Below are 23,532 nucleotides of genomic sequence, written 5' to 3' on the forward strand. Positions count from 1 at the left end.
ATAATATTATATTAATATTTCACTCTATTTTGTTTATATCATTAAATATTAAATAAATTGTAATTAACATAGAAGAAAAAAAAACATATACTAAATTTAAGTCAAATCCATTAAAATAGGTTTACCTCTAATGATTCCATTTCTACTTGATAAAACTAATATAAGAGCAGAGATTTATTTGTCTCCCTTTACTGTGACCTTCCTTTACTACAGAAGAAAAAAACGTTATTTCAGTAATAGAAGGATACTCATTCTTATAGAACCTATTCAATAGATTAATGATAATACATCTTTGCTTCTGTTAGTGTTTTGATTTCATAATGTAATCTTTTGTTTATATATTTCTTTTTTAAAAGCCACTGCCAACTTGCCATACGAATTTGTTAATAACTTTTCTATTTAATCATAGTTATTATTTACTTGTAAAACCGGTTCTTTTAAAACTCGGATAACTGTTATGTAAGGTTTTAAATTGTAGGTATATAAAAAAAAAAATGATATAAATCCTTAACAGTTTGATTTTTTTTTTAGACGAGAGTAACTCAATGTCATGAATTTTCATTGAATTAGCTAATATATGTGAGTGATACCCTGTTCACCTTTGTGTTGGATAACAGCTTATTTCGCTTAAATAATCATAACAAAAACGATTAAGTATTATATCAACTAAGAATGGAAAGGCTTTTGCAATCTCTCCTCCCTCAACTACTCAAATAAATTTGAAATACTATAATAATATGTTAAGACATAAATATTACATCTTATCATTGAGGGAAAAATAATTAAATATTCATTATGAATGAAAAATATCACACTTATAAATATTCCTAATTAATAGCAAATCAATCTTAAAAATTTAGGAATAATGAATTAAATTTCGTATTTTTAAGAGTTTAATTAACAATTTTTGGGATTCAAAATTATAAATGGATAAATTTTGTTGTCTTATTGGTATAAATGAACAATGAAAGAATATTAAGTAATTATATATTTCAAATTCCTAAAAAAAAGGAGATTTGAGTAATAAACATGAAGAGAAAGATCAAACTACATGCACATAATATGTGGTACCAATAAATAATTTTTTTTAGTGGTAGCATATTTGGAACTAAAATACTCATATCATGAGGCAAGTTAGAGAAAAATTGGTTAAATAATTTTGCAAACTATATGTTTTATCTATAATACTTAAAAAAATCCTTCAACTGGTTAAAATCGATAATTGTAAAGTAACAAAATCAAAATTTCCTTTTTTCGGCATTTTACAGATTTTCAAATCAAAACCCGTCCATGAAGAACCATATTTATTACGTTGAATGGTCCTTTTCTTGTTGATAGGAATCAAGTGCAAAATAAAATATATTTGGCGATACCCAATTCCCAAATTTTGTCATTACAGTACACCCTAATATATTTACATATGATCAACTATTTTTTCATCTATATATAGGAAACAATAGAGTACATAAAGAGGTCACCACAGTCGTAAATTATAAATTTACAATTCAATAATTTAAAAAATTATTAATTTAGTGTAAGAAGGAAGTTTGATATTGTATAATTTAGAAAAGTTCATGTAGAAAAAAGTGACATGGCTTTGAAAACTACAAGGTACCTCTTTACGACTACTGTATGGTGAAAAATATAGTAAATCTATTTATAAGCCGTTTTAAAAAGTCTTTTAACGTATCGTGTCCATGGTGAACCGTCTATTTATTACATCTACTCTACGATTGAACTATTTTAAGAAATAATATAGTATCAGCACAGTGCAGCTATCGATATGCTGCTCAAACAAGTCATTTATCCTCCTAGGGCTGGACAGACCTGTAGATCAAACGTTGGACCTCTTGTTCGAGGAAAACTAAGACTATGAATTATTGATATTGTTTATAGTCACTCTATAAGATCAATCATAATTTTTTTAGGGAGGTATTAATTCCCGCATAATATAAAAATATAATTATCTCTCTCCTTCTTCTTTTAATAAAAATTTATTCAAGAACAACTCATAGTCGTTTATATTCAAATAAATTATTTCATCTTAAAGTTTTTTCAATAAATGTTGTATAATTATAATAAACACTCGCAAAGAAATGTGATAAAATAAATCCTTTAGAAAAAATTTTGTATCTTCATAGGTACAAAAATATTTAAAGTATATATACATTATCCATTCCATGGAATTATGTGGGATTTCAAGTAGTGATGTATGGTTTGTGAATGTAACACCTCTATGAGACGGCTCTTTGAAATGAACGACAGGAGCTGGCTCAACCGACGTGATGGATTTTTCAATTTTTATTAATAAATATTTTCACTCTGATGAAAAAATTTGACGATAAATAGTAGTAAAAAAGAACGTTTAAAGATTTATTTTCTTAAAAAAGCAAATTAAGCAGCAGATCAATAATTGGAATTTATATCTAATTAAATTCCGAAATTTTAGTAAGCCGAGCCGGAAGAGCCAGTATTTTAATAAAAGCTAAAATTTCCCATCACTATTTCAAGGGGTAATTAATTCAACTAAATCGGGATATTTTTTTTTAACATTAGTTATTTGGTTTAAATATTATTTAGAACATACATGCGTAAATAAACCAGATCAATTGCGTAACAAGTACATAAATAAACATTATAGTTTAAACTTAATGCCCTGTGGTAGAATTTTAACAATTATTCTATAAATCAATAAAAAAAACCGTTAATATTTGTTAAAATTTTGTCAACACACTTTTAAAAATATTTCAATGATTTTGTAAGTTCGATGAAAGGTACCACATAGTCAATGGAAAGTATCAGATGCATACTTTTTTGGCTATTATTCCTCCTCGAATAATCGCCCTCAAATAAAACTATACGGCTCTTACTTTAATATACAGGGTGTACAAGCTATCTGTCCCGCAAAAAAGATTATTTTTTAAACGCCATTTTCTCTCCAATCATTTATCGGACGATATATGTTTATCTGAATGATTGATGGAAAGGATAGTAGTTATTTAATTTGATCACTTTTTGCCACAATTCTATACGAGGACGAGCCCGCAGTCTTTCAACACTTGCCCCTTGGAAAACCCTAAAATTTATTATTGATCCAAGTAATAAATTCGTCTTTGGTGTTGCAGGGGGTATCGTACATTAGTCTTTCGATTGCACCCCAGACACACAAAAACACATAAGATTAAGATCAGGGGAGCTTAGAGGTCAAAAGTGCTGCGTTAAGGAGTCTTCAAAATTATTTTAGGGTTCTTTGATACTTTTTTTTGTGGTATTGTAGGAAGTGGAGTCGTGTTGCTATATGTATAGACTCCTTTTGGCAAACATGTCGACCCAGAGCTTCATTTTGATCTTGGGTACTTCCCATCGCCTGCTCTGTACATTTTTATAAATATATGGGTCAACGATTTTGTCAATTCATTTAATTTATTTTCAATTAGTGCAAGTTTGAAAGTATCTAACAAAAAAATCATCCTGGGTTTCCTTAAGAAAGCGCACTAAAGAGGCATCATAGATAGCTTGAGCATCATGTAATCAACACAAAAACATACGATTGTGTATATAACTTTATTTTATTAAAAAATATAATATTTGGCACACTATGATAAAAGAGTTTTGAAACATTTTCGCAATATAGCCAAGATAGAAATAAACTTAAATTTATAATAACTTTATTTAAAATATTTATAGATAAGTTTTTCTTCTTCTTAAAAACTTTAAACAAAATAAATTGAGTAAGCAAAATATAAACACAAATATTACTACATCTTAATTGTATGAATAATATTTATCGTAAAACATACATTTTTAACAAAATAGGCCTATGTTTTTTCCTGATTAAGTTATTTAATATTAATAAATTATGAAAGTAATTTTTTTATACCTTTTTTAAAACTTCTAGATATTAAGTTAATAATATCTATGTTGAATGTAGTTACTAATTAAAAAACTTATTGTCAACTTCCATCTTATTCTAGTAAAATACAACATAAGATTATTTAAACCTTCAATACCTCCCTTGAAATCCGAACTTAAATTCTTCCCTTGGATGTGAGAAACCCCTACCTTAAAATGTATTGTACTTTAGTTATTGATACATATGATACCATTATCATCATCAGTTAACAAGTTGAATACTTTTTACTATTACAATGTAAAGGGTTAACGCGAAATATGTTGTAAAATGACCAATTGTACCTATCTTTTTTATTTACATCATTAGATACTTAAAATATTACATATAAGGGACAAAAAAGTAATTGAAATGATCACTTTATTTGTGGACATTATAGCCTTGAGTCTATTAAGAAAGGAATCGAAACAAGCTCAGGCCATTTCTATGGGAAGTTTGTCCCATTCTCGAATTTAGGAGGATTTCAGTGCATCCAAATCTGGATAAGGTTTTTTTGCAGGCATTTTCGCCCAAAATGGACCAGATTCCAAAATCCGGACTGGATTGAGGCCAAAAGTAACGTCTCCAAAAGCTAAGGGTATGAATCATGTACCACACTTGCGGCATATTGGACGTACGAGAAGATGCCCCATCTCTTAAAAAATTCTAATGATCTCCTCTGAAGTGTGAAGTAGCCAATGAAAAAAACCTTTCTTCTGAATAATGTTTACGTACTCAAAGCTCTTAGTTTTAACTCCAAAGGGTACAGAAACTAGGAATACCTACCGGATCCACTGACAGCTGACCAGACGAGGGATCTAAACATAAATACGGCTTTAAATTTTTGACACATGACTATATTTTTACAATTAAAACCGCTGTTAGATTTTAATAATGAACATAAATTTATCATTTTGTTTAACTCTCCTTTAAAGAACATCCTTCTTTGATGTTATATTAATGAACTTAAACTAACCGATAGATTTGTTTTCTTGATACACAGTTGACATAGATTTAAATTAAGCTTAACAATCAAAACAACTTTATATTTATGGATCAACAATATATATAATTATTATTATAATTTCATTTTCGATACAAATTTCTATTGAATATAGCTTGCAATTTACGAACTTTTTGTGATAAAAATGTACTCATTAACTTTCATAAGATTGAGTATGATATATGGAATAACAGCTGATTATAATCTATTTTATACAGATTTAAAGCAATTAAATTAAATTTGGGATTCAAAAAATCAAAGTTCACTAACTAAGGGTTAAGTATAATTTGAGCCACCTTAATGCATAATTTATAAATAAAGAGTTTTCACCCTCTTCAATGCAAAAGCAATCTTATATCTATTCATATGCATTTCCCCATATATTTACATAATGGATCGATATTAACAGATAAAACTACTTCAACAAGAGTGCATAACATTATAACCCATAATCATAAATATTATCCATCAAAACAAGTTTGAAACAAAAATATGAAATGAATTACATATTTAATTTTTAAAAATGAGTTTTTATAAATCATAAAATATATATATTGAGTGACGATGTATTTCTTGAGGGACATATTAACACAGAGTTCCTTGTCAGCTGTTGCTGAGATAATTTATAGTTATATACATATTCCCCTTTTTTTACTTTTAAGAGTATAGAGTGGAGGAAATCCGTATTTGATTCCTTTTTTAAATTTGCCCACTCATAACATTTTTATAAGAAATTAAAGCCCGTAGGCTCTTAGGCTACTCCACAGCCATAATGTTTCTTATTGGCATACTCTTTAATACCTAGGCCGTATGTCTTGGATCAATTTTGTACAGGCAGACTCATTATGTGATCCGTTTACTGCTTTGAAGGAAATAGGTTATCGCCCAAGATTTCCACCCTACTATTAGGAGATACTGCAAAACCAGTATTTAGTAACAAAAAGTAACACATGTCTTTTTTTTCTTTTTTCAAATGTTCTCACAGATGTACCCTTCAACATGATGAGAGATGTGCTTGTAGGTAGACTTCAGTATGTCAACAGACATGTTGTTCCAGTGGAGGTCAACATATGTATGTCTTTTGAGACTTCACATCGGGAATTAAAACTCTTAAAAGAGATTATTACTAACAGCTTAAAGGATATAGTTAATACAGGGCGCAATGGAGTTATTTAATAGTTATTAACTATACTACGTGTAATACAATTTTCTAGATAAAGTAATTTTCAGAAAAAAATTATATGATCAAAATTTATTTCTTCTAATATTGAGGTTAATTTAAAAAAAGTCAAGAAATTTAATAAATGAAAAGTGTCAATAACATATTTTTTTTAGGTTCAGGTTAAAAACTGATTCGCGACAATTGGCCAAAAACATTTTTTCTGAATGACATTTTGTTGAAGGACAATTTGCCACTCAGCAATTATTAAGGAAGGAGTCCTAATTACTTCTTTATTATCAATTAATTATCATTCGACATGACAGTTTATTTGTAAAGGAAAATCGCTGTCGTATTTTTAAAAAAATTTATTTTAAGTACAACAAAGGTGAATATTCAAATAAAACTCACACAAAATACTACTTTGTTGTGTTTTTATAATGCTCATTCATGAATATTAATTATAAGAAAATATTTTTCCGCAAAAAAAAAAAAAAAACACTTACTAAAATGCCTATATGACATACACATATGTATTTCATAATTTACACTTAGTTATTATACTATTATTTTAAATTGAATTGAAATACAAAGTCGTATATGGATATTAATATAGTTTTTCGACCAAAGTTTCCAAAATATTACTTCAGCGAAATTTATGTTTAGCAAATGGTCTTTCCACAAAATTTATATTCAGCAAATTTTCCTTTGGCGAAATGTCTGTTTGGGAAATAGTCTTTTGGCAAACTTTCCTAAAATAAAAATGTTTTCGGTCAAAAATCTTCCCCAAAGACGAAACAATGGCTGCAAATGTCTAAATATAAGAATAAATACTAAAAGAGAAATTATCAAGAAACATTCAAAAGAAAAATAACATAAGAAATCTTAGGATGTATAAAATGTGAAAGTGAAAATTGGTGCCTTTTATTCAGAGCCTCATATGTTTAAAAAAAATATTTGCAGATGTGAAAAAAAATCTCATTTGATAGCTGAAATTCTGAACTTTAATTTTTTTTAGGAAATACTTTCCTCAAAAATTGTCAATATTTTTGTCAATCAAAGATAAGATCCTTTTAGTATTACAAAAATGAAGCCTATTTTTGAAATGATCTAATAAGAGAAATCCATCACTCTTCCTTTTCCCTTTAAAAAAAAAAAAAAAAATTAATATTAGTGTTGGATTGGTACCACTACTGATTGCCATTCAGTTTTTTTCCTTAATTTTTTTAAAATTTATCAACCTGATCTATTTTACCATTCAACAGACCTAAGGATGGATACCTCGGTCCTTCATTCCTACGGTCTAACTATCTTTATAACTATGACTGAATAATATAAAAACGTCAAAAATGATAATTATAACGTATAAGGATAAGTTCTAGCCACACTCCTCCTACTTAAAATTGGAACTGCCTTGTCTAAAAAAAAAGATTATGTTGAAGAGCTAAAAGAACATTTTTATTAAAGGACTCAAGAAAGTCATTAAATGATTATTAACAACGTCACTTCAGCTGTTATAATTATCACTAAAGACTGATAAGTATTTGTTTTAGACGTTTCAAACCGGACTGATAGGATTGGAGTAATTTTATTTTTTTTAGATCAATCAAATACTAGTTACTATTTAATAGTTTTTTTTTGTGTGTATTTCTCAAATCATCTTTATATGTATATAGCGAATTCGATATCAATCACTCAGCATTTAGAAAACAAGGACAAGTAAGCTGAGACATTGACAATTTACAATGTTTTCCGAAAATAAACATAAATTTTAATGTGCCATCTACTAAAAGTAGGGAAGGGGTTGTTAAATGGAAATTCAATTTTAAAAATCTATTTTAAAAATAAACTCGCAAATTCCGTGATCATTGAAGCCTTTTTAAGCGTAAAGTAAGGGTCATATAAAATTCTCAGTTTATGAAGTTCAGTTTAAGCTTATAAAAAAGATCAAAGGTCAAATTCTACTAAGAAATATTTTAGCATGAATACTAGGCTCTCAAATTTTTAGGGAGTCCTCTTTATTCGATCCTCTTTTATTTTAGTAAATTATGTTTGTAAAGTATTAGTCTTCAAATGGCGTTTTTTGACCACTATTGTCATTAAAAAATGACTTTCTTTAAGGACATTCTCTATTTGTAAAGGTAGTCAGAAGTTTCATTTTGATAGTTATGCTGCTGAATTTAAGAAGTTTAAACTTTATAGCTATGTTGTCAAATTTCAAAAGTTACATTAAAGTTCCTTTTCTCAAGCGATACATAATTTATTTTATTTTATTTTGAAGAAAAACAAATTGGAGCCTATTGAAACGCTTCAGATACTCAAAGGATCAGAACCACCGTACTAACCGCCAGTTAGTAATATCCACAAATGTTAGATACAATAAATTAGTAATTAAAATGAAGGAATTTTATACAAAATATTACTAGTAATTACTCTTCTCAAACTAATCAAATGATTCCATTGATAGAGGACATATATCTTTGGATTTGAAGATTGATCATTGAACTGTGTAAAAAAGTACCCCATATTTAATCACATGATAAACTATTATTTTAATTACTTCACTTAAAGTACAATAGAACCCATAAAAATAAAATATATTTAATCACGTAATAAACAGATAAACTATCATAATAACCACATTTTTTAAATTTTTATATCATTTTCTTTAAATTCCATAACTTTGCTGTTGTAAATAAATTATTCCTATTTTTAAATAATCTTAATAACTAGAGTTTGGGAGCTCAACAGGATATAATTCAATATTTTTAAAGTAAAAATAATTGAACATTTATATTTTTGATATAGTTTTCTATGAAATACTACTTATTATATGCAATTTTTTTGGAATAAAATTAGTGCCCATCAGTTTTGACAAGGTTGCGATTATTATTAGTCAAAATAATAGCTAGAAAGCTACAATTTTTTAGTTACCATTGTACGCATTAGTTCTCTTAATTATTGTTGTAGTCGCCTTTAGCAGATGTATTCCTCTCTCATGGAGCCCCAGATTTGGCCCACAGTGGCTTTGAGGACCTCGGTATTTGGATGATGGACAGTGATAGCCTTCCCTTCGACATATCCCCAAAATTTGTAGTCAAGAGGGTTGACTTTAGGAATGTAGGGGGGCAAAAGTGTCGAAAAAGAGGTTCAAAGACTAATTCAAAGAAGTCGTAGTTCGTGGACAAAACTCTTGCGAGAAATTATTTATTTGAACTCAATGTGCCTAGGTTTGCGCCCCTGTCATTTCTAGAGATGGAAATATACTTTATGTAAATGGACTTCACACAAGATTTCTAGGATAGATAGAGTAAAGGTAATAATATGATGTTTACTTATACTTAATCAGTGCAACTCCATCTAACCAATTAAAGGAACATTAAAAAACAGTCTTGCAACAGAGGAGATGAGTTGCTGTAATCGCTGGTGTCAAAAGTGCACTCTCTGCACTCACATGGCTCTTTCTGTCCACTTCTTTGATAGCACTCGGTACAATTTGGTGTGTCTTTCCCCAACATTTCTTGCATTGACCCTCCTGGACTTGAGGGGATTAGTCTGGTTTTTTTAATTTTACTCCTCCAGGTCCAGTTTGGTCTTTGTGAGAGAGGCCTTCTTCCTCTCCAAAGTTTTAAACTTTTTAATGGCGTAAACGGAGCTTAGAGTGGCAATTCGTTGATCATGTTCAAGTGCCATTTCTGTATTTGTACGTAAGCTAAAGAGCTTAGGTTGGTTTTTGTTTTGTAACTAATTGCTTATGCTTTAATATATCGAAATAAGAATTATTTGTCAATAAATCATCTCTCATTAATATTTGAATAATTAATTTTTCAGATTTCAATGGATCAGTTACAACAAAAACAAGAAAATATAGAACACGTATTTACAAAAATATTATTTTAAAAAATCCTTTAAATCCTCAAAATCATTTTTTTAGTAATAAGGGGAAAAAAAGTAATAAAAATTTATTGATTTTTCTCTCTCAAAAATTGGCATTAAAATATAAAACGGTAATGTAGAGTTAAGTATTGTAACATTTTATTTTCTTGAAGATAGAAATAATTCCAATTGGTCATAATATTTTTAATAAAACAATGGTGTGCTTGGTTGAATTTAGTTTAATTTTTGTGTGTAACATAAATGAAATTAAATTAAATTAGCTTTTTTTAGAAATCCATCATAACATTGTATTTGTATAAAATTTTGATAATTAAAGTGCAAATTAACACATATAAAATAGGTAATTACGTATCAATTAAACAATTATCTACTTATATAGTAATTTTTGGGAGCTTTACGTAGTAAATTATTTACGCATTAAGATAATCGCTGATTTATATATTTTTATAAAGTATTACCATATATGCAACTATTTTCCTTAATTTTTTTATGACATTTATAGCTTTAGTTTGAGTCTGTTAAGAGTATGATTTATCGATATTCATTTTATTGGTATATATATCGTTTATTAAAAACCCACGAGCTGAATAATCTTTTTTTCTTCTATGAATCAAAAATTTAGATTTTATTAAATTAAATAATGGGGTCTTAATGGAATGTAAAAATTGCCTATAAAATTAAGTTGAGCCATGTATCTTAATTTGTTCCAAAGTTATGGTCCATTATAAAGCTCTTATATTTTGTGCTACCTTGACCTCCCAAAATTTAATAATTTCAAACTGCAATCATATATAATCTTCATACCAAGTTTGATCAAAATCGATTAGTAACTTTTGACTTATTCCAAAGCAACAAAAAACAGGAGCAAAAACATAATCTCCGTTCCACTTCCTTGGTGGAGATTAAAATAATCGATAAAATGTAGCCAATTTTGGCATATATGTATTTTACCTCACCGCCATAGTATAACTTAACTTTATTGGATGATATGTACCTGCATTCATTTAAGTATCATTATATTTGCAAGTGTCATTTTAACAACATATATTCGATCAAGTATATCATAAGCCTTTCTTTTTTCAGTGTCGTTAATTTCATAGACATTTTGATATTGAAATAGCTATAGAATATAAGGTCTCAATAGTTTATTGAGTCCTTTTACAATTCTCAATATTTATTCATTCAATAAAACTAACGGATTGATAAAGGAGTACCCAAAAAGAACCGACTTAATTCTTTAAAGCCTTACTCATAACAATTTACAACGAAAATTATTGGAGAATTCAAATCCTTTTTTGAATATCCTACTCTACAGGTACCTATTGGTCGAAGTGTATAAATGTAAACCCAATCAATAAGTTTTGTAACTCAATCCCTCCAGAAAAGCTTGTGTAATTAATAAGAAAACCCATAAGAGCCTCAGTTGCTCCTGTTCTATTTTATTTGATTTTAAACATCGCTTTGGTGTGCGATGACATTTAATAATGAGGTCATTCATTTTGTATTGTTTATTATATGAAAATGTTTCTGAAATAAACTGGCCTAAAAAACTCACCCAAATAAATAATTGCTCAAATAAATGTGAACAAGATGACACATTTTTCTGTTAACCAATAATAAATGGAGGAATAAAAAAAGATATTTATTACACGATTGTTTAAATCAAATTTCCTCTTGTTTTTCATGACCATTCTACCCTAAAAATAGTCTTTTGTTGGGGAAAAAAGGATTAAAAAAAAGAAAAATTGCGTGTTCTATGTATTTATATTTATAATATCCCTTGCATATACCGACTTTAAATGATAAATAGGTGTTTAGTAGTTAAGCAATACAACTTTTAATTTTTTTTAAACTAAAGATAGTATTTAGTTTGCTAATGAAAATAAATTTTCAGAATAATAAACAATCTGTGCAGATTATTGTTAAAACCGGCTGATTTTATTGGGTTAAAAATAATGATTGAGCCCTAGTATAGAGTTTAGGGATACACTGATAATCAATTGTGCTGATTACCAAATTTATCGGCGGATCTTTTATTAATTATATAGTAAATACTAAATACAGTTGAAACAGTTCCATTATATGACTTTAATACATATTACTTTGTTAAATCTTTTTATCAACACTGCCCTTCCATTGCCCAATGTTTCAATTGTTTTGGTACAGCGTTTCTTAATTATGTACTTTGTACTGATCAAGTATAAATAAACATAATATTATAATCAGAATTGGAATTGGTTTTGAAGAATTTTTTGGAGTAAAGTTAATTAGTTGTCTTGACATTTCATTATTATAGGAGATGCAAATTCCTATGAGATCAAGAAAATATATGTCTATGCTTCTGGCAATGCCATGGGCTGAAGTTTCTCAAATTTCAATACTGAATTCTACTCTGAGTGTGATAATGACTTAAAATTATAACTCTGTAACAAATCATCAGTTTTACTTTTCGTCGTTTACACGTTTGTCAATACTTTACTCTACAATGTTCTTTCTTTATTATCAAAATAATGCTAATATTATGTAAAGATAAAAAAACCCCTATTCAGGTTGCTATTACAAAAAGTAAGGTAAAAGTCTTTGGTCGTATTATTTTACAACTATAAAAATACATGTCACTGTATATAGTTCATAAAGATACTCTTACAAAAAATACTGCAGACATATCATTGCAAAAAACATTGAAAAATGGATACTTTCCAGTCATAGAGAGAATATGATGATACAATTGTAGAAACTACGACCTGTTAGTATGCTCAAGAAAGTGTAGTAAGATATTTTATTCTTTGTAGTTGGCAATTTAATCTGAGCTATTTATCCGAAACCAGAAATAGCTAAATTAATAAGAAATTATTAGTAGCTTTTGTGTTTATCAATTAATTGCAGATTAATCTGCAATAAAGATTGTTATATATACTCAAAAGCCAAGAAAATATAATTGAAAGAGCTTATAACTCTTAATGTTTAATCACTATGCATTGTTTTAATGATTAAAAACAGTTATAATATAATACTCCTTGCAAACCAGGCTATATAATGTATTTCTCATTTTTTCATCCAAATATATGAACATTGTAAATGACAATCATTTGGATCGTTATAACTTTGGTTAACGTTGTAATTACCTTTGTCAACGAAGTTAAACAGATATTATTTTTTTGCCTCTTTTTTTCCCCCCACTTAATTGCAATAAAATTTAAGAATCCAATTTAATCAAACTTGGTACAAGGACTATACAATGTATATATATATACGAGGACTAATATATGGTCACAGTAGCAAGCTATTCAATTTTGAGAGGGCTAGGTATCAAAAAAGGAAAAAAAGTGAATATTCAACCAAAACTTTGGAAGAAATTTAAATAAAACACTCAATTTGATTTTAGAAAGGGCTTTTACAGCCAACAAAGTGCCGATGCCAGCTTGAATTTGTATATATAATTCTATCGGTTCCAGTGCTAAAATTGTTAAGATTATTTTGATAATTTTTTGAAATATAAGACTAAAATGTTGTTTAGGTTTATTCAAATGTACATACTAGGAAATAACCTATTTTTTAAGGGAAGGAGTCCCTTAAGAAATATGAGGACTTAAAAAGAAGAAAAAACTTCCATGAATTGGGATCGTCATTAGTGTCCAAGTGTATGAATATTGTTAATTTAATATATTTTCATAGCTTAATAGCTTTCTTCATTTAATGTTATGTATTGTTCAGTGTTCACAAATTAAAAGCACTTTATTCTAGTTTAATCTATCAACGTTCAATATACTAACAATGGGTTAATAATTAAAAATATACATTTGCAAAGTCATTGATAATTTTGGCACCCTAAACTTTTTTTTAAATGGGATATTTAAAGTTGTATAAAATTTTATCTGCCGATTTGCTAAAAAAATGACATGGTTAACTTTAAAAATTTAATGAGTTTTTGGAGGATAGGAGCTATACTAACATGACCTATTATTTGATTAGCTGCTAAAGATATATAAAAAATTGCAATCTTTATCCTAAGTGTAAAAAAATAATGATAACAGTTCTATATTATAAAAAACAATGTTCTGGTGCAAACTAAAACAAAACTACTTCTTAAAAAATGCTTAAGATTTACAAACTTACTATATCTTCTCAAGTTATTATTATTGTTACTCATCACAATTCATAAGTACATCCTAATTTTTTTATTGTCTAATAGTAGGTATCAGGTTGTTTTTTTTTCATTAAAAATTTTAAAATAGAATTAATATTTTTTTATACAATAAGGTAGTACTTCAAAAACATAATGATATTAATTACTAAATTATTGATAAAACGTAATTGAACAATTTGTTCAAGTGTAAAGACAGTGGTTCAGAGTAAAAAGGGGAAGGGATATTAATTAATTAGAATTTCTTTTATAGAGGTAATATTTGTATTTTTTAAATTCATTATTTTTTATGTTGACATAATTTTTTAACATCAAATAAAATTGTAGATGACTTTTGTTTTTTCAAAGTTTTTTTTTTCTCTCTATTTAAAAAACAAAATAGTTAAAAAATATATTCATTTTTCGACCAGCTGTAATAATTAAAATATTTAAAGATTATTAGGACAGAAAATTAAAAGGTTTAAAAATTGACGTAAAACTGTTTTTATCTTTTCGTCAGAGATAAGCATCAGATCTGGTTGAGAAATGTTTTAAGAATACAACGTTTATTATGTTCAATGTTGAAGATTTTTTTTTTAGTATAAATTGTTAGAAGTATGCGTTACTTCCCTGATGAAAGCTTAAAGATATAGAATTCCAATTACAAGTCGTTCAATAATAAAAAAAAACTTTGTTTGAAGTTTTTATTATTAGTTTTTGGAAAGTAGATTTTGTTGTTGTGAAGGATTTTTTTTTGTGGAACAATATATATACCAGTTTATGAATATAAAAGTAAGATAATGAGCTGGCGGATACAACTATATAATTACAGATGCATTGTATTAATATCAGTCTGTCATATTTTTGTATTGACGGGTAACATATAAATGTATAATACTAGAAATATGTTGATATACCCATTCCTTTTATGGACTCCTGGTATAAAAAACTAAAATTATCAAAACACATTCAAAAAGTCATCAGGAAAGTAAACAAACTACTAGGAGTCATCAAGATAAATTTCAAAATTAACTGCCCAGCTTCTCTGATCAAATTGTATCATATATATATATATATTACCAATCTTGGTGTATGTATTCAAAGTGTGGAGTACATCACAATATTAACCTAATTAATATAATTGATAAGTTTCAGAGGAAATTTGTACAATTAACATACAATGGGGACTCAATGAAGATAATCTGAGAAAGTTTAGCCTTATAGCCTTAAAAGCACGAAGGACTGCAAAGGACATATTAACGTTTAATTGTTTATATTATGGGAAGTAGTCTGTCAACTTGTTTGATTGTATATCAAATTTTGGCAATTCTATTTATATAACCAGAAGATATATTAGCTGTCCAATAGAACCTCCCTTAATCAATATATACTCAACATCTGTTTTTCTTGAGAATAATGACATATTGGAATATTCTCCTTCAGCATATCAAAATAATATGACGATGAAAAGGGGTTGAAGAATTATATCAAAAATATATTCAAGAAAATTCGAATTTTAGACTTGCATTTATATATATTTTTTTTATGTATTATTTATTACTATTATTACCTCTCTCTCCAATTCTCTTATTTTATAGCTTTTTATACTACTCCTGTATTGTTCACATATTTTATTCCGCTTTTAAATTTTATAAGTCGGTTGAGTTCTCTCAAGCTGTACTTCTACATTGTATATTTTTATACATTCAAATTTAACTTTTACTTTTTATATCACTGGCATTTACTTCCGTTAAATATTAAGAAAAAACAATCCCAAAATATAAAATTTGTATTTTTTTGTCAAATTTAGTACGAGTTTTATCAAATTATTCCTACAAAATAATAGTAAATACACACTAGAACAACAGTGGTATTAATATTAATTTGTTGCTAAACATAAAAAGAATAAATTTAACCACCTTATTGGAAAATAGTACTATATCAAATTGCGCTGAATATCTCACTATAAATTTTATTGTTCAAATGGAATGAATCATAACAGTTGAAAAACTTTTTTTAATGTATAAGAAAATCTTTTATTATATATATTTATTTGCACAAAATATTGGATAATAAAACTATAAATACTATTGATAACGCCTTTATAATATTCATTCTAACTTAAAACACTAAATATTACTATTTTTTACATCAATTTTATTCAAACTAACATGATATTTAAATATCATCTAATAAAAAAAAAAGATACATTGTTTATTTTATGTATATGTGAAAATTAAAAGCAAAACTTTCCCGTATGAATGTAAATTTTTCTATATCCAAATGGTGGATACATATGTATTAGTTTAATAAACACATCTTGACAAATAATCTTGTTAAATTTTAATAATATAAATGTAACAAAGGACGTATTCAATTTTGTATAAGTTGAGTTCAATTTACTTCTTTGTCTATTTGAGTCGTATCAACACTGTTCTACCTGATTTATTGTGCTGATTATAAGCATGCATCCTTTTTATAACAAGGCACTAGGCATATATTACTTTTTTTTCTTTTGGGACGTCATTAAATCAAGTTTTTGTTTAACTTTATGCCATACCAACAGCTGTTCTGTAAAAACTATAAACAAATGTTGAGCATATGCATAATGATAAATGTCTCCTCAATCTTAATAAGTCAGAATTATAATTCATTATGTATATAATTTTGATACTTCGGCAAGAATTCACGTCAAATAAGAGAAAAATAGAGTTTTCCATCATAAATACATATATATATATTGAGCTACAAAAGCTGAGATAGGCAAATCCTAGATACGTAGTTTTGGATTTTTTTTTTTTGTTATTTTATGTTTTTCTTTGTTGTTGGGTTTTTTGTTAGTCTTTTTTTTAATGTTTATTTGTTGTATTTATTTTTAGTATACTTTTGTAACTAAAGAGGTCTTTGTCTTTGAAAACCAATTTTGAACACAGATGTTTACATATTGTAAAATATAGACCTAAAAAAAGCTCAGTGGACAATACGATTGAGATAAGGTATTCTCCTTAAATCAATGTATGTTTGCTTAATTTACAGCCACTTCAAGATACAGAAATATTCCTATAATACATATCTTGATTTTAATTTTCAAGGTCAAATGGATATTTTGGTCCAATAAGAACTTCCCCTAACACAAAATCGCTCCAACATAATATGACCAATTTAAAAAACAAACCAATAAAAGAGTTTTCAGCAAATCATTCACCCAGAATAAAAATGTGCTATCTATACAAATGATTGAACTAAAATTATTAGTATTTTAACTAAGTATACAAATTATGAAGACCAAATTTAAAAAAATGAATTTACCAGATAGTAGATTTTTGTAGGCAAAATATTATGAATTCAATGCTAAACTGTCTTATCTTTTTTGGATTTTTATAGTAAGAATAACATTTCAAGGATATAAAAAAGAACAGTTATCTAGAAACTGTCATATCTACTCATGTCGTTTTACTTTTCTCATGTTCAGACAATTTTTCCCTGTCTTGTCTGTCATCAGCCCGTGTTCCTTTTTGGCCTTGTACATCATGCATGTAACACTTATTTTTCTTTGGCTGATGAAATGCCAGATCGGTCTCTGTATTTATTATTTTAGTGTAGACAAACTCTGATACACACTATATGCCCTTAGCAACGCACCATTCCAAATATATTTTGTAAAGTTTAGAGATTGATAATGAGCTATCAATATGTTTTTTTTGTTGTGTTTTTCTTCGTCTGCAAGACAACAAAAATTATTACATAAAGCATCTTGATGCTCTGTTTCTTATTCTTTTAAACAGAGAAACTAAATCCTAGTTACATCATACTCTTTTTATAGTTAACACTATTGCTGGAAAAACCTTACATTTTATATCAAAAATTTATTTCCTGCTATTAATTGGTGGGAAAAACTGAAGTCAATCCTTATGTTTTAGTCTAAACAGTCTGTATTATTTAATTTTGTTCAGACATCATGAAGATTAATGGCACGCCGTTGTTAAGCTTTACGATAGAAAAAATAATTATGTAGTAATTACACGGAGATTAAAGGAATTTATCTCTCGACATCAGTTTTATAAATTTTCAAAAGATATCAAAAACTTGGAACTGTTAAAGCAACACCGCATGGTTACGCACAAAAAAATTTAATGACACATTATAGTTAGCATATTTTTCTTCTAAAATGTTGACTTTTGCCAATATTTTTTTTGCAGAATTAGGATCTTCATCTATTATTACCCTCTAAAAGTTATAAACTCATTTTTTTTATGTTTTGCCAATTAATATGCCTTCGCCCTTATCCCCCATTTAAAAATTCTAGGACTTCTATATTTTGTTTTTAAAAGCAGAAATATGACAACTCATGCACAAAAATGAAATTAATGGTATTTTAATACGCCATGGTTATGTGCGAGTACGTAAGAGAAAGGTTTCTAAAATATTTAATTAATTTACTTTTATTGAATTTCTAATTATAACATTGAACTTTCAATATCCCAACACAATAAAATAAAATATAAAATCATAGTTTAGAGTTGTAGAAAATATGACTTAAAATATAAATCTTGAGAAGATAGCATTTTTGTTTAATGTGTAACCACAAGAGTTTGCCCCTATATCATAAAAATAAATATGGAGGATTAATTTTGGGGATTTATAATTGTAAGTCCTTGATAGAATGAGAATAAAATTGAGAATTGACACTTCGGTAACTTTTGCTCCTTTCTTGCTAGAACCGGAGTGGAATTTGTTCATATTTCATTCTTGTTATAGCTACTTGTAATAATTTTACTGAAACGTAATTATAACTATGCTACAGTCCTTTATAATTCTTCAAATTGTCAGGGTTACAATTTTTTTAAAATTTTATTTTAAACATGCTTTTATGTGATTTACAACTCCATTCAAATGACGTTCGCCCCCTTATATGTACATTGAATATAAATTAATACCTACAATAAAAGAGATTTTTCATGTCATTGTACCATCAATAGTATTATGGTAACAAAGAAAACGCATCTGTTGAAATATGTATACCTGTATATATGACATATTAATACTATTATTTTCTGTTATGTTAACACAATATGTAGATATAGATATGTCTTTAACAAGACAGCCCACGTCATTGAAAAAAAAGGTTAAATACTCTAGTTGTAACGTCAACACGTCCTTATCTTTTTTTTATGTACAGCCTTCCATACGAAGAGAACCAGAGAAAGGCCTAAAATTAGTTTGTTGTTTGCCATGAATTAAATTTTTGTTTAATAATATATATATTTACAGCTCAGCAATATCTAATTTTAATTCAACAAATCAAAGTTTAGATCACTAAAGAACTATTGAAAACTAGCAGAAAAATCAACAACTAACAAAAAAACACTGTTTTTTTGTTTTTTTTTTTAGTGAAGTAACAATATAAAATATTTGCAATATTTAATAAATAAAGATTCTGCTCTTTCTTCAAGGATTATGCAGAGTCCTTCTTCAATATATTTTATAGATAATATATTATCAAATGATACCTGCAAGGGAAATCGTGGAAGATAACATTACGGATGCACTTGAAATAGTGCTCAAAAAATAAAATTATTATGTGGGTATGCCACTGACGACTCAGCCTGGCATCAGGGCTGTTGGGGGACCAAAAGTGTTAGCCTTTTAGTAGAAAAAAACTCCAAGGACTCATTCAGAAGATTCTTGCAACAAGGAGATGGTTTTTTATTATTTGCTGGTGTCAAAAGTGGCTTTTGGCAAACTTTTATGATAGTTCTCTGAACAATCTGGTGTAAAACCTCAAGATATCTTGCATGGACTCTCATGGACTTGTGGGGATTAGCCTGGGATGTTTTGCTCGAGTTCTGCCTTGTTGAGTTTGACTTTTTTGACTTAGCCCTTCTTCCTCTCCAACGTTTGGATTTGCTGACGGTTTACACGATAGTCTTGGAGACACCCAAGTGCTTGGAGTGCACAAATATGAATTCTTTGCTAACATACAATTGTCATTTGCTCGAATTGTACGCACGCTTAAGAGCTCATGTATTCTTTTGTTTTTACCTAATTGTTTATGCTTTAATATATCAAAATATGAATTAATTTAAATTACCCAACCTTTATTATTTATTGAATAAATAAGTGCTTAGATTTAAATTGACCGGCTGGTATTAGATGTTCATAATTATTTTTAAGTCATGTGTTCTTCTGAAGGGTTTTAAACCAACTTCAAAAAATTATGAAGTCTTATGTTTCAAATCATATTTTTAGGAGCAATAAATTTCTAGATATTTAAAAAAGAAATTAATGGGGAATGACCAACTTTAAAAAATGCATATTATCTGCAAGGTGGTGTGACAGTATGTTATTTTGGATCGCAACATTAATAAATAATAAAGGGCATTTCTTTATACATATATTTTTACTTAATAATATTATCATTCCTTGAGCTGTTTTATTGTAACACAAGAGTGAGCCACTGATTATTGTTTTGTAAACAATGTTCATGAAATATTTTTATGTATTTGGATAATTTTAAATAAAAGCAAATTAAGTATAATTTATAATATATGTAAAATTATTCATTTCGGAATCGATCTTTATTATTACATATCGAGCTACTAATGAATGCATATACTCGTTTACATATACATATTTAAACAAAATCAACCTATTTCATAAAATGGGACTCAATGGAACCTAGAAACAAACACAGTTTTAATACAACAATTTTGAATACCACAAAATTTATCAATTAAACGTAATGATTGTTTTAAAACTAAAATTATAGAAATCTTTGGCTTTTAACAAAACATTAGGCATTTAGTTTCTAAAATATTTGATAAAATTTATTTTCGTTGAATAACAAAAAATATCACTTTTTATATATCATTAAGCTATTTTATAAATTTATAAACTGACCAATTTTCTGTAGTAAAACCTTAAAAAACTCACTGGCATAAAACAAAACAAAAAATATGACTTTTTCATTGTCATTTTTTGAGATATATCTTTTTTTTTTATTTTTTGAAAATATTTTCTAACGTTTCATTATTAAAAAAAATCCATATAAGTATAACTTATCAAATTCTATAAAAATTCAGAGTAAAATAATTTTTATACAAATTAAAATTTATATTTTTATTCGTTGCCAATAAATTTTAATTAATTATCTCCAAAAAAAACTTATAAATAATTAATGCATTAAAAATTAGGAAAATTTTATAAAATTTATATAGAAAATAAAACAAAAAAGTTAATAATTTTGATTATTTATAAAAAATAGTTTTTGTTCATACTATAAACAAAATTATATTTAAAAAAAAGTAATATTAATAATTTTTTAAACGTGTTTCAACACGCTTTTTTTAGGATAAAGAAAAAAATTAGCTATAGTAGAAAAATATAAAACTAAATTATAGATACAAAAAGAATGGAATGACGTTATATTGAAAGATTTTGGTTTAAACAACTATAAATTATTGGATAAATTGATTCTGAAAACATGTTAAACCACGAATTTGCTGATAATTTTAAAGTTATACTGTCTAATTAAACTAAAAAAGTAAGTATTATGAATGGAAACAAATTCAGTTGCTTGGTCGCTGTTGGTCAAATTAATTATTATTATAATTAATCTAATAAAACAGTTTTTTTTTTCTTTGGAAGTAAAAGGGAATAAATCTATGGGAAAATCATTCGATTTAAGGGCACAAAAACTTATAATTTTATATTTTGTAAATGAAGCAGTATCAAAATTCAAAATATATGATAATCAAATTTACAAAAACCCTACTGCCTTTTTTTCTATTCTCGTGTACAATAGCACTTTATTTCTTATTTATTTATAATCTGTTCTGGTAATGACAGTCCGAAGGGCTGGTCCGAAACCTGGAATGGACTGGAACGAATATTTAAGGACTTTCACGCCACTTAAAAAGTGCTCTTTTAATCTTCATTTAAGTACTACTTCAGAAAAGGAAATATGGACTCAAAATCACCTCAAAAAATTAAAACATTATTAATGAATAAAGGGACAAAATTTGTTAACTGTTCGATATCTGCATTTATGATTTAGAAGTAATATAATAAGTAGTATTTCAGATATCTTATTTAAAAGTGGAAGATAACTTTTAGCCCCATGGGCTGAATGATGTATAAGTTTTTCTATGAGGGATGGACCAAGATATTAAATTTAAAAAAAAACCCATAGCGCAGGCCCATGAAATACCAACCGGTGCACTTATAGTGATAAGTAAAAAAGTGAAAAAGTTGACAATTCAGTTAATATGACAAGAACTTATTTGTTCTTTATTTTTAAGATATCAAATAAAAAACCTGAAATTTCCCCCAAATTGAGAAGCCCTAGACTATATTTACATAGGTATAATAATTATATATATATATATATACATACACTTAAAATTCATATGTATTTTTAAAATTCCTATAGCTTAAAATAAGAAAATTATATTTTCATACCTGAATATTGATAAATATGCAGTTCTTTACAAAACAGTAATTGATAATATCCTTGATTCACTTGTGTCTGTAAATAATATAGGATATCTTGTTACGAGGAAAGTTATAGAAGGAATGAAGCTTTTTGTATACTTCCATCGCTCTATTTAAGATTTTTCTATATGTGAAAGGCAGTAATTTTCTCAACCTACGACGTTCCTTATTATATTCTTTTTCTTTTTTTTTTTGCGGAGGAGAATACACAAAATGTTGGTAATTTTGAGTGTTTCGATTAATTTTTAATGTATCCGAGTATAGGGGACATACGATGAAATAAAAATACATCAAAGTTTAGTTATACATATGTGTGACTTTTTAAATCAAGTCAAACTTAGTGCAAATGACATCTTAAAACATGTTTTGTATTTTGAACCATTTAAAATGTAGATACAAGAATACCATTTAGTTTTGAGCAGTAAGTGGGAAACATTCATTTCAAATAGAGAGGGAAGGGAAAACGAAAGTGTGAGAAAACCTTCATTTATGTGTATGTATACATATTTTTTCTTTAGCTCGTCAAGAGAGAGTCTATAAGTCTGTAGCCGGTCATTGCTTTTTTGTTGTGCAATGTAATTTTAAAATAGTGACACTTTAAAGCTAATTACTTTATGAACTAGTGTAGTAGCTAGGTAATAATTTATAAGATAGGTGTTCTGGGATTCCAGGAACACGTTCAATACAGTTGTTTTATGTTACAAAAATTCCTACATGTGAATAGGATACATAGTGATGAAAATGTATTGTATTTTTGAGCATGTATAATCTAATGAATACATTTTCTTTCTCATAGTTGTTGTATTGAATATTTAACTCTTTGGTTATGAAATTTCTATTTTATTTCATTCAATTAGATTTAAAACCTAATTCAATATTCATATGTGGTTGTTAAAGCCAGAGAGTAAGATTTGGCTTTGTTGCAGAGTTATAATTGTAAGTCCTCGTTGGACTCAGAGTAGAACTAT

The 23,532-nt window shown here is 27.3% G+C and overlaps 1 protein-coding gene across 1 annotated transcript in view; it reads right to left on the minus strand.

The window, feature by feature from the left end:
• Window positions 1-22,647, minus strand: part of LOC121123562 (prolactin-releasing peptide receptor) — a 53,189-nt gene extending 30,542 nt beyond the window's left edge. The window contains exon 1 of the mRNA XM_040718688.2: window positions 22,532-22,647. The gene's annotated coding sequence lies outside the window, so the exon portion shown is untranslated. The remainder of the gene's footprint in view (window positions 1-22,531) is intronic.
• Window positions 22,648-23,532: the final 885 nt, after the last annotated feature.

The sequence above is a fragment of the Lepeophtheirus salmonis genome, chromosome 8, assembly GCF_016086655.4.
Source record: "Lepeophtheirus salmonis chromosome 8, UVic_Lsal_1.4, whole genome shotgun sequence".
NCBI classification, from domain to species: domain Eukaryota; kingdom Metazoa; phylum Arthropoda; class Copepoda; order Siphonostomatoida; family Caligidae; genus Lepeophtheirus; species Lepeophtheirus salmonis.